Here is a 12,407-nt window from a genome sequence, read left to right on the forward strand (position 1 = left end):
TGCCAAGTGTACTGCTGTTAGTTATGACTATTGCAAAACATATTTAAAGAGCCTTAGCGTGACAAAGTTACAACAGTTGTGTTCATGGAAACACTTGTGGTGTCAACAGAAAACAAAATAAGGCACAGAAGTGAAAGGATATCGAACAATTCTCAGCACTGTTTTGTTATTAGGCTCATTTTGCACACTATGCACTATTTGGTGTTACATGTTTTCTTCTCTGCAGTAATTTTTCTTTTACTTTAGTTGTGTGACCAAAAATGCTCTCCACCATCACAATTCATGCAAAAGCCAGTGTTTTGCAGAACCTTGTGCTATTGACATAAGCAGCTGAGTCATGTTCACGTTGATACAGAACAGACTTTGATACAGTGGCCGTTCAGTGTCAGTGAAATCACGTCAGGCAAGGAAATTAAAGATGAGGACACACTTCAAATCAGCTGTTATTCTGACCAAAGACCATACCAGTTTGATCTGCTTCACATAATTTCAAATTAAGTTTTCCTTTTGAGCTCAATAAACTGTTCACTGACAAAGAACTTTAGTTTTTGCAAACAAATACAAGATTTTGTATGAACCACCACTTTTCAAATTATCCATAGTCATAAAGACCAGAACATCAAGACCCAGACACAGTCACAAGTTTAATAGTCTTTATTAGGAACATGAGAACTTCAACAAGAATTTGGAGTTGGTAAGCAAGAGTAGGATTATTTACAGGGGCCACTCTGAGGACTCTTTGGTAAAGGAGACCCCACAGTGAGTGAGACCTGGAACAGGACAGTATAGTTAGTTAAGAAAGAGGCAGTTGTTAATAAGTTTCAGCCACTTTGGTGTTAAATACAGAAACAGTAGCAGAACTAGAGGGGCAAAAATGAGACACCCCCCAAAACAGGAATGGGTTTACAGGTGGAGGTCACTGACATTTTTCCCTCATCATATTTTCTGACTGTTTTTTTTCTCTTTTTTTGGCTAGGATTAGTGTTAATACTCATAGAATGAGGAGATACCTGCACAGGTAGTCCAACTCCTTCAGGATGCCAGATGGGTGGGTCCGGGATGGGCGTGAGGTTCTGGGGGAGCTCCGTCTCTGGGCTGGGGCCCGGGCCGGGCCTCGGGGGCTTGGGTCCTGGTTGGTGTGTTGCCGGGGTTGTGGGCGGGTGGGTGCATGGGGGCCCAGCCCTGGAGCAGGGTGCCGCCGGTGCATCGAGCCACCTGGGGGGCTCTTCAACTGGTGGGGGAGATTGTCACATCTTGCAGGAGCTTTCCTCTCTTCAGGAGCTCTCTCTGCAGGAGGGGGAGATACAGGAGAGGTGGAGGAAGATCTCAGCCTGGGTGTTTATTGTCTTATGTAGTCTGGAAGATGAATGGATGGTGGGGTGGGTGCAGTTTTCTCTGTGGTGGGGTTGGGTGGACTGTCCCGGGCTCTGTGGGGCCGGGAGGCGCTGCTGCACTGGGCCCCGGTCTGGATGGGCCTGGGCCCCCTTTCCCTGGCGGGTCGCGGAGTATGGGGGTGCCTACTGGGGTCAGCGGGGGAGCTGGCCCCAGGGAGGGGTCACTTGCCCCTCCCTTCCTTCCCTCCCCATCTCCAGCTGCCTCCCTCTTCCCGCTCCACCACAACCACCCACATATGCAGGACCTTGGAGTAGGGGTATGTCACCAGGGTGCAGAGGAGGCTACCCCCCCCTGTCCTAGGGGAGGAGTTGGCCGTCCGACTGCAGTCTGGAGTGTGGAGCCTTCCTGCTGCTGCGGAGTCGGGGCGGTCTGCCTCCCCCCACCGCAGGGAAAAGGGTAACACCACCTGGGTCTGGGTGCAGTTCCCCCCTCCAGGGGCAAGGGTACCTAGACCCGGTTTGTAGAGTACGCTTGGGGAGTGTGATCGTGTGTACAGCGTCTCTTTATGTTTGTCTCCACGTTGGTTGAGTGTGGAGTAAGTGCATATGAGAGCATGAGGGGGGGGAATGGATGTTTGTGTCTGTGTGTGCCTGTATGTCTGTGTCTATATGTCAGGTTGGGTGTCAGGCGCCACCTCTCTGGGGACATCTCAGGCCCTCCAAGGTTTGGAGGCCTATCTCCCCCTACCACCACTTCCCCTGCCAGTGGCGGACTCCCTCAGACATCGGTGCGTTGGTGGTTCTTTGTGTCCGGGGGTGGGCGTCCGGGTACACACCGGCTCACTCCTTGGCGGCCGCTTATCGGGGCCTGGAGCCTGGGGCTCGCTCGGGCCACTTTGGAGGTGGTGTGCCCCCGGCCTCTCGGCCTGGGGCTCGGTCACTCAGGCACGGCTGGCTGCCGGCGGAGCTCACGGGCGCGTCACTGCAACTCCCCCTGGCTTCTGCTCCGCGGCTGCTGAGTGAGCCCTCATCTGGGACTCTCCTCAGCTCTTTCTGGGACAGTGGCGCGGCTGCCCCTCTGTTGGTCTTCCTTGGTCTCTTGTGTTCTGGGGGCCTCTGGATGTCTGGAGTTTTGATCTCCTCCATACCTGCTTCATGCCCTGGAGGACGGGGCTGTGGCCCCCCCACACCCTCTAGCAGATCATTACATGAAGGAACCTTTTTAAAAAAAAAACAAGCGCGTCCATGCTCACAGGTGTACACACGGGTGATCACACCCACAAACTACACCCTTTTTGGCTCCTACCTCAAAGCACACTGTGTTCTGTTGATCTTATGTGCTGCACAATAATGTTTAACATTTAGTATTTACTGTCATATTCCCATATATCATTGTGATGTTGTTTATTCTATTACTCTTGTTCTCTTCTGCTTGTTTTCTTTTTTCTTTCTCAGCAGGTGATCCAGGTGATTGATATATGCATTTGTTTTTCTTTTTTTCTTTTTTTTCTGCTCATTCTGTTGGTTTTTGTCTTTTGCCCTTCTCCCCCGTCCCTCTTCTCAGCTGTTTCTCTTTCTTTCTCCCCTTCTTTCCCCCAGTCAAGTCTGTCCCGTATTCAGCAAGTGAAAATAAAATAAACAATAAAAGGTGAATCAAATGGACCATTATGGCAAGGCTGGGATGGTCAATTTGGTAAAGTAAATCCGTTGGGCATCTTTCTTTGCCTTTAGACAACAATTCTGATGGCAAAAGAGCCAAACAGGACAGGCAAAAAGAAAAAAAAAAGAAAAAAAAAGGATGCCAGATCAATACAGAATAGCCAGAAGTTTTGATATGTCTCTTAACAGTCTCAAAAGCATGGGCGAGATTCCAGGAGACAGGCAGTTACTCTAGGACTCTGCTGGATAGAAGGTCCTTAACCCACCAGCAGGAGTGCTATCTGCTCCTTTGCGCAAGAAGGAACAGAATGAGCTCTGCCCGAGCTACGAAATGATCTGATGAGCAGGACAGTGGTGTGAATCTCTCTGACAAACAGTCACAAACAGACTTCATGAGGGTGGCCTGAGAGCCCCCTTCCTCTGCTGGGCCCCGTGCTCACTGCTGGGCACTATGAAGTCTGACTTACCACAGAATACCAGAATTGGCAGGTCTACCACTGGTGCCCTGTGCTTTTCACAGATGAGAGCAGGTTTACCCTGAACATGTGACAGACTTGAAAAACTCTGTTGAAGCCGTGGAGAACGTTATGCTGCCAATAACATTATTCAGCATGACCAGTTTGGTTTGGTGATGGGATCAGTGATTGTCTGGAGAGGCATATCCATGGAGGGACACACAGACCTCTACAGGGTAGACAATGGCACCCTGACTGCCACACACACCATAGAGAAACTAGGAAAAGAGGACAAAACGTAGAAAGTAGACATCACAGGAGTGACAGCAATTCAGCAGAAAATGGAGGTAAGAGACAGTACAAAGCAGCAATGAGATGATGGAAGCCTGACAGGAAAAGAGAAGGGCAGAGCGAGAGGGAGGGAAGGAACAGAGACTGGGCCTGCTGGGTAACCTAATGTATAAGGAGGAAATGCATTCTGGGAATTACTTCTCCACGGCTGAGAACTTGTTTCAGTTTTTTCTGTGAACACTTTACTCACATGAACTGATGTCGAATCAGTTGCCATACAATTTGAACTCACTTTTGTTTTCTCTTTGCAGCAAATCACAAGCACAATAATTAACGTCTTCGAGTTGAGAATGATTTATGATGCATCATCAAGCAAGTATACAGTCAAGAGCTACTTGTTATTTATAACACCCAGCATCTAAAACATGTTGATATTTGTGCACTTTTAGAACTTGAACTTGTTGACTGAAACAAATTAAAAAAACCAATATGACTGTGACAGAGTGTGTGACATGCCATTTTAATTAGCATGGGACTCCAAAATGAATAAAGCCTTTGCAGTGTAGAAACGATCCTGCGGCTTGGACTGAAGCAGATGATCACAGAGGACCAGTCATGCAAGCAGACTGACACAAAATGAGCTCATCTTCCTTTGCAATGACAAAAGGCCAGAAGAGTATGAAGCTGAGTGGCATTTTTATTGAAGGCATCACAAGAGACGTGTTAACAGCAGAATTTGATATTTTCTTTATTCAATTTGACTTTCTTGTGACAACAACATGACAATTCTGCATTTAAGCCATTATCTGTATGCGTGCAGACGGTAATGAATAGAAGTCTACACGTCATAAAGCAGCACGGCGACCGGAGCGCTCAACGCCTTGCTTAGAATGATTTGTTTAGAACAAATTTTTTCATCGTCTTCATCCTCCACGAGGACAGACAGAAAGTGCTGAGGGCTCCAGGGCACCTCCTTGGTCTCGGATGCCAGCACACGGATGCAGTCGATGTCTTTCTTGAAGGTGAACTTCACCACGGAGGGGGTCGTCTCCTTATCGGCATCGTCATCAGACTGGGAAACGATGAAGGCATCAATCTCCACAGCCTTCCCTGTGATGAACACTCGAACGTTCCTCTTGCTGTTGTTGCTCAACTGACACGCAGTGCTGATGTTGCCCATTTTTCCAAAGGTGTGATTAGTCAGGAGGCTGAGTGGAAGCTGAGACAGACATATTGCTTAAATTCTGAGCATCTCATTATCTAAAAACCCACATGTGTGGGGAGTATTGATCCATATTTCATTCTTTATATTTCATTTTTGTTCCTAAATATGTTTTTTTTAAACAAATTAAGCTTGTGATCAAAAACTTCATAATACTTTAACACTTCACAATATGTCCCATGACCAAGACCACAATTCCCCTGTAATTAAACAGAATTTAAATGTATTTTATTCGAAATTAGAATGTAATTATATTTGCCTACACATAATTAAAGATAGACACACCAGAAATAGGTCAAGTTCTTACAGGAACCTAATAAAATATTATGCTCTAAGTAACTGAAGCACTAGGTAATGACATTTTAGTATTGTTGGTATTATGGAGTGGATTAATCTTGACATTTTTACATCTTTATTCATTGTGACATCCATGACTGATGCTCTCCTCTTTTTATTTTACCAATATAAACACAATATAGACTGTTCTCCCTTACTAGCTTACAAGAAAAAAAAAAAAACCCTAACCCTAAGTCTATCAAAATTTGCACATCTATGTGACCTTATTAAGATGGATATAATAATATTTTTTTTCCTTTCACAATAACTGTTTAAACATAACAGTTTGACAATTATTCTAACTGTAGTTCTTTATTGCACTCTGAGTCTCTATGATATGTCTCTTCACTTACGCTTATTTCACTATCTCTGGTATGACAGCCAGGAATGCTTTAACTGTTTTAACTTCATACATTTAAAAATGCTCAAGTGCTTTCAATTTAGGCACCAAAATAAGCTATCCTCTGCAGTTTCTTAAGCAAATCAAATATAGACTGAGTTCTTACCTGCTGATTCAGTGAAGGACAGGTGACAATAATGAGCTGTTACTGTAGCTGCTCACCTGAGCTGTGCGTGTCTTACGGACAAAGTCTGATAATATGCAAAAAGATGAAAAGACATGAACATGAGGTAACGTACTGTATGCTTTTAAAGATTAGAAGCACCGGGTGTAATGTTTTCATAATCCAAGACTAAAGTGGCACATACAAAAAAAAAGCTTTTTCAGCTTTTTTTATGTGAAAAATGTAAACTAAACGACAATTATGCAATAGCAATCACAAGTTCCACTTAACATTTTAGTCTAGTCCAAAAGTAGAATGACGAAAGTAGGAGAACGATGTAGGCTGGCACTGCACAGGAATTAGTTCTGTCAGGTCTTAGATGCAGAGAAATAAACAGTAGGTTTACTTCACAGTGGGCTTTGAACACTGGAAGAAATCTAGAATAACAGACTTATCCTCAGACCTCTATTGCTGCAATGTGGTAGATATAACGATACATATAACAAAGAGTATTACATCTATCTGAGTGCATATATGCAAAAATAGCCAGCACCACTTTATTTGTGAAACTACAGAACTGCTTACAGTTTCCACTAAGGTTTAATAACCTGACACTTCTACAAGTGTGAGACGATGAAAACTTGCCTTTGTGTAATTACAGCCTATTGTTAGAGACAGAACAGAATCTTTTATTTGCTCTGTGTTTTGCATACACAAAGTAGAGAAATGCAGGAAAGATAAAAGCATAACTGCTGGCTTCAGGCTGCCTTCCAGCACTTATTTTCAGCACAATGAGGCCCTGGCTGCTGCTGTCTCTGCTCGTCTCTGACCTGACTCCCCCAGGAGACGGGAACTGGGTTATGGATTACTTCAGCTGGACTTTGTGCAGAAAACTGATCCTCGGTGGACAGATGGCTCCCAAAGGGCTGAAGATACTTCGGAGCCAAACTGAGTCTACATGCTTCAAAAGAAACTACATGTATGCTGTTTTGCTACACAAACAGAGGAGCTACTCCTTCTGCTGGCCGTTCACAGTCCACAGTGACCATGGACACACTCTGTCTTTCAAAGACTTGAGAAGAATAATGCAAAGGGACCAGATTCCTGTATTGGTATGCTTATTTTATTCAGTAATGCTGTTAAAAAAAGGTTTCCTTTTTATGTCTTGTTCTTCATTAGGAAAACTACTCCCACCATCAACTGTATTTGTTTTTAATTTATACATGTTCCCTCTTATGCTGCTCCTCTGTGCATGAATTATCAGCATACCAGGTGGGAATGTCACATTTTGCAAAGCAGCCAAGAGTCTCCCACATTACACTACCTAAAAAGCACGAAGCTGATGACTCAGTCACAAGCTGCTTTATTTTTACACCCATTTCATGCTGCTGATAATAAGAATATCTGACATGTGGCGTGTTTTTGTGCCAGATAACAATATTTATTAGAGAGAAAAAGCCTTTTCGGGTAATGCTTTTAACTAAGCGTGACACCGTGACAGTCTCAGCATGTGATTTTACAGAGCGTTCTCACTCCCGAGGCGTAACATGTCGACGTTTTGTCACGTCCCGCGGCGTTCCTGAGGAACGCGAAAGGAGACCTTCGGCGTTCTTATGGTACGCGGCGGGTTATGGCTGGAATCCAGTGCAATGACGCTCCCGCGGTAGTAGACGTTCCAGCCCTGTATTCCAGCCCTAAACCTAACCTTATCCCTAGCCCTGACCATAACCTTATTCCTGACCTTAACCAGGACTTTAATGATGTTAAATAGCGTGTTTCTAAGCGATTTGAAGAAAAAGAGCGAACATGTGTAGGTTCAGTCCAGACGGTTCTCATATTTCCTTTTTCCGAGGTCGTCATTTAGGAACGTGGTGGGTAGCCGAAAACGTAATATGGTGACGATTTGTCACCTAGCGTAAAATGTTACGCTTTGGGAGTGAGAACGGGTTGGATTTTAATATTTACTCCAGAGAATCTGCACATTTATCAAATAGAAGACGTGTGCCCCACTTCAGATGTCAAAATTTTACTCGTAACGCCACTCGACCATTTACAATAAAAATGTTCCAAACTGAGGTTTACATAAATAAATGCTTGTTGGTTTATTTCCCCTTCAAATTTAATTAATCTTATTTAATATTTTTTGCCTCCTTATGTGTGCTCCATCTAACCCACCAGTGGGGCCTGCCCCACAATTTGTGACCAACTGGGTTAAACAGGCATATTAAAAATAGATTTCATGGAAGAACAGTTCGAACAGTTGTTCTCCCTCTACTTGCTCAGTTAACAATGGATGTGCTGCACAGTCGGGCGTGTGCTTGGAGCATATTTGTGTGTTTGCAGTGCTGCAAAAAACACAAATACACTTTATGGTAAAGAAAGCAGATCTCAGTGAGGAAAAAAATCATGGTAGATTTCTATGCTGTTATGGACTTGGTCCAGTCTGTTTTCTCTCCCCGGTCTGTCATCTGTTTCCATATCTATTATCCCCTGTCCAAGTGTCAAGTTTACATGTTTTGGCATGTCACGTGACTCTCTGAGTGCTTGTTACTTCCTGTTTTATTTTGACAGTCCCTAGTCTCATGTGCATTACGTTTAACTTTGCTTCCTCTGTTTGGTCAGTCAGATTTTGTTTCAGCTGTGTTTTCCCCCTGTTGCCCATCCTCTCGTGATCCTGTGTAATTAGGTCCTTAGTTTTCATCTGTTCCTTGTCATGTCTGTTACTCAAGGTTTGTGGTTTCAGTTAGTTTACTCCAGTTCAGCTCTGCTTCTTATATTGTTCAATCAGCCATTTGCCTTAAGTTAAGCCTGTCTGCCAGGTCCTTTATTTTTGGTCCTCTCACTGACTGCCACACAACAAGCCCATGACAGTTTGTTGGAAAAGAAAATAATCAAACTAGTGAGGGTTGACTTCAAAGACACCTCAGAAATCAAAGTAAAAAAGACAGCAAACATTCTGGCAGTGGCACATACTCATGAGCCATCCTGGAGGATTAGGACTACCTGTGCAACCCCTGTAGGGTCCAGGTATCGCGTCATGCTACCAGTAGTGACACTGACCCTGGCCAAATGCAAAACTAGAGAAAAAACTGTTGGAAAAGATGAAAAGGAAAAAAATGTCAGTGGCTTCCGTCTGTAAAACCATTCCTGTGTTGGGGGTTGTGTCATTGTTGCCCCTTTAGTGCATCTGTTTCATTAACTCCAAAAGCAGCTGAAACAACAACCCCCTCTGCTACGTATGTACTGTCTTAATGCTATACTCTGATCAAAAAGTGTTACTTTTTTGAGCAGCTTACATTTTCAAGTCTTATTTGATCCGACATGGTAATTGTTCTATGCGTGTGCAGTGTTTGCGGTCTGTCAGAGTTGCCCCTCACTAACAAAGTCTCATTCAGAAGAACAAGTGCCCAAAGTGTCCAAGTCTCCAAGATGGATATTTCCATCTGGACTGCAGTCATGGTGATGGAAGTTGTTTTTATGGCTCACGCATTTATCTGGAAACATTTTTATAACTAATTCAGTCTTCCTCTCTTGTCACTTTAGGCCATTCTTCATTGTGGTGAAAGAAAACTTGTTCCAGCTTTCACGATGAAGTCAAACACAGCCCTGTTTCATATTAGCGATACTCCAAGAACTAAGACTGTTAGTCAAACCAGTCACATTGCCATGGATATAATTAAAGATAGCCCTGATTCTAGACCTTCATTGTTAGTGCTCCACCGCTCCATTGTCTCAGGACAAAACCTTCAGGCTCTCTTACTGGAGAAACCCGAGGGCTGGGCAGCCACCGTCACTGCTCATTTGCAGAAAATGCAGATGGAGCAAATCTGTGTGACTACAATTATGATTGTTTCCTGCTGTCCAAAACTTAGTGAAATTGCAGAAATGAACATCAGGAGGACCTCAAAGGAAGAGTCTGAACCACTACAGACAAAACTAAATGCACCAAAGGACATTAAAATTCTCATGCAGCACAATCAAAGAGGATCTCTGAGAGCTTCAGTCGGTCAACGTGACATTTTCCATGCAGCTACTCTGCACTCTGGCACCTCTTCAAGGAAAACGTCAGATGTGTCACAGTTAAAGACACAAGGACATGAAAACATTCTAGTGAAGCAAAAGCAACTTTTGAACTTGAATGAAGACTCCACTAACCAAAGAAGTTTTCAGAAACAACTTTCTTTAAAAGCAGCATCTGGTGTGGATGATGGTGGATTTGATGTTACGAGGCAACCCCTCTTAGTATCGAAGGAGAAGAAAGGATTCAGAAATAGACCACTGAATAAGACGAGGCCCACTCAGGATGATAATAATGAATTATTTAGCTGGAAAATGATCACAAAACAACCAGAGCTCAGACACCCAGTAGGAGAGAGTAAAGCAGAACAAAATATGAATCCTATGGAAAATGGAAACCAAAAGAGATTTGCATACGTCCTACGAACACGCTCCACGCATAAAACAGATATTCATGATTTCAATGAAAAACAAATGCTGTCTGATGTGGGAGAAGAAGCCTTAATCATGTTTTTCCTGCCAGAAGCAGTGATGGAGATACAAACGGATCCAAGATCTGAAAGAAAGCTTATTTCCAACACAGACTTTAGATGGAAAGTGAATATTCCTGAGCTGGGTGACCTGCCACCCATCACTAAAGCTTTAAAGGACATCGCTATTAAACAATACGACTCAAAATGTAAATGTTTGAAAGGAAGAATATGTTTATTAGAAATCTTCGTAATAGAGAGCTTAGATAGGAAAGCAGTGAAACGTGGAAAAACTATAAAGGAACAAGTCAAGGAAACCACAGAAAAACCAGAGAACTCACAAGCAACTAATATATACGATGAAACAACAAGAATAAACCACACTGAACACGAAGGAAATCTGAAACCAGAGGAGACAGTCGTACCCTCACCTCGCCCGCTCAAAATGATAACAACAGAACACATAACAGACACAACTACAGCAAACACAAAGATTAAAGACACAACAATAAGTACGGAAGTCATCACTCAAAGCAGCACACACAAAGATGATGGACAGCCGAGCGCAGAGAGGAGACCAACAACTGGAGCGAGTCCAGAGCCCGAGGCACACACTGAGCCAGGATTTTTGAAGAATGAAACAGAAACTACGCAAGCAACGACCGTGAAGCCATTCTCGAGCCTCAGGATGAGAGAAGACGTCCTAGAAAATCGAACCAAATTTCTGAAAGACGCACAGAGTGAAGAAGAAGCTTTAAAAAGCAGGACAGAAACTGAAAGAAAGGAAGATCAAAATCATCCACGAGTGGAGCCCACACACAAGCATGCAAAAGTAAGTATTTCTTCAAGATTCAATTAAATAAATAGTTGAATGTTTGCGGAAGTATATGTCCCGTTTGACTGTTAGATTCATATAACTATCGTTTAAATTAGTTACATTTCATGAGTAATGAAATACTATATTAAAACAGAAATGTTGAAAACAATCATTTTAAACCCAAATTTTGGGGTTGAAATTTCCTTTTCTTTTCAAATCCAACCAATTGAAATATTTTGAGTTCCTATGAGATATTCGCCCTTTTGATTTTTGATTAACACTGTAATGCCTGAACCATGAAGTAATTAAACAAAGAAAAATTTCTAGAATTGCAAATACGTTTTAATTTGTATTGTTTTTGCTACGTCTGATATTTTTGTGCAATTTATTGCTCACAGTAGGGCCTCATGAGTTTGATTGTAAACATCAGGTTTTTCAGGAGAAAACAATGTCTTAATAACTCAACAAATCATTTGAGTTCAAGGGTTAACTATTTTTAACCATTAACTATTAATGTTGGCTTTTACTGTCGTCCCCCCGACATCTCGTACTCAGTTGCTCAATGATTTATTTTTTTTTAGAGGCTGAGAATTTGTTTTATTTACTTCCATGCCAGAGGAAGCAGTGACACCAGGGGTGCAGTGGGTTGATGGGTTAATGATGATTTTATTCACAGATATTTGCAGAAATGAAAAGTTAGAGTTAATCCAATTTGAGAGGTGAACGAATACTAAGTAACCTTAACTAAAAAAAATTGCGATTATAGTACTTAAACATACTAATCCAACAGTATTTCAACTTTTAAGTTCTACAACTTAAGAAAAATAAGGCATTCAGTTGCATAAATTTTTTAAGGCCTGCAAATTTATTTTGGTTTGCAGTGCAATGAAGTGATAGGTGGGCCTTCAGGACAGGAAGGCCATCAAATAGATAGCTTATTGCATTATATAGTATTTTCCAAGTAAATGTTTACCTTTGAAAGAAAAAAAATGGGGTTGGAAAATACTTGGCCAAAAATGATTATTAGCCCTGATAAAGTTGTAAGTAATAGTTTTGAGTAAAATGCAACTGAAAGATTTATTTATTTAAATAATTAATCATTGAGGAAAATGTGGTTTGTATAAACTGAATGTATATCAGTCAAGTGAATTTAATTTGACTGGATTGAATTATATTTAAGATTTTACATTGTACTTATGTAATAACGTTGCATCGAAAATTTACATGTACTCAAATGTCTTAAACTCACTATTTTGGGCATTCATTTTGTTTTGAGTATAACACGATGAACAACAATGACGGT

The sequence above is a fragment of the Rhamphochromis sp. 'chilingali' genome (genome assembly GCF_963969265.1).
Source record: "Rhamphochromis sp. 'chilingali' genome assembly, chromosome: 2".
Lineage (NCBI taxonomy): Eukaryota > Metazoa > Chordata > Actinopteri > Cichliformes > Cichlidae > Rhamphochromis > Rhamphochromis sp. 'chilingali'.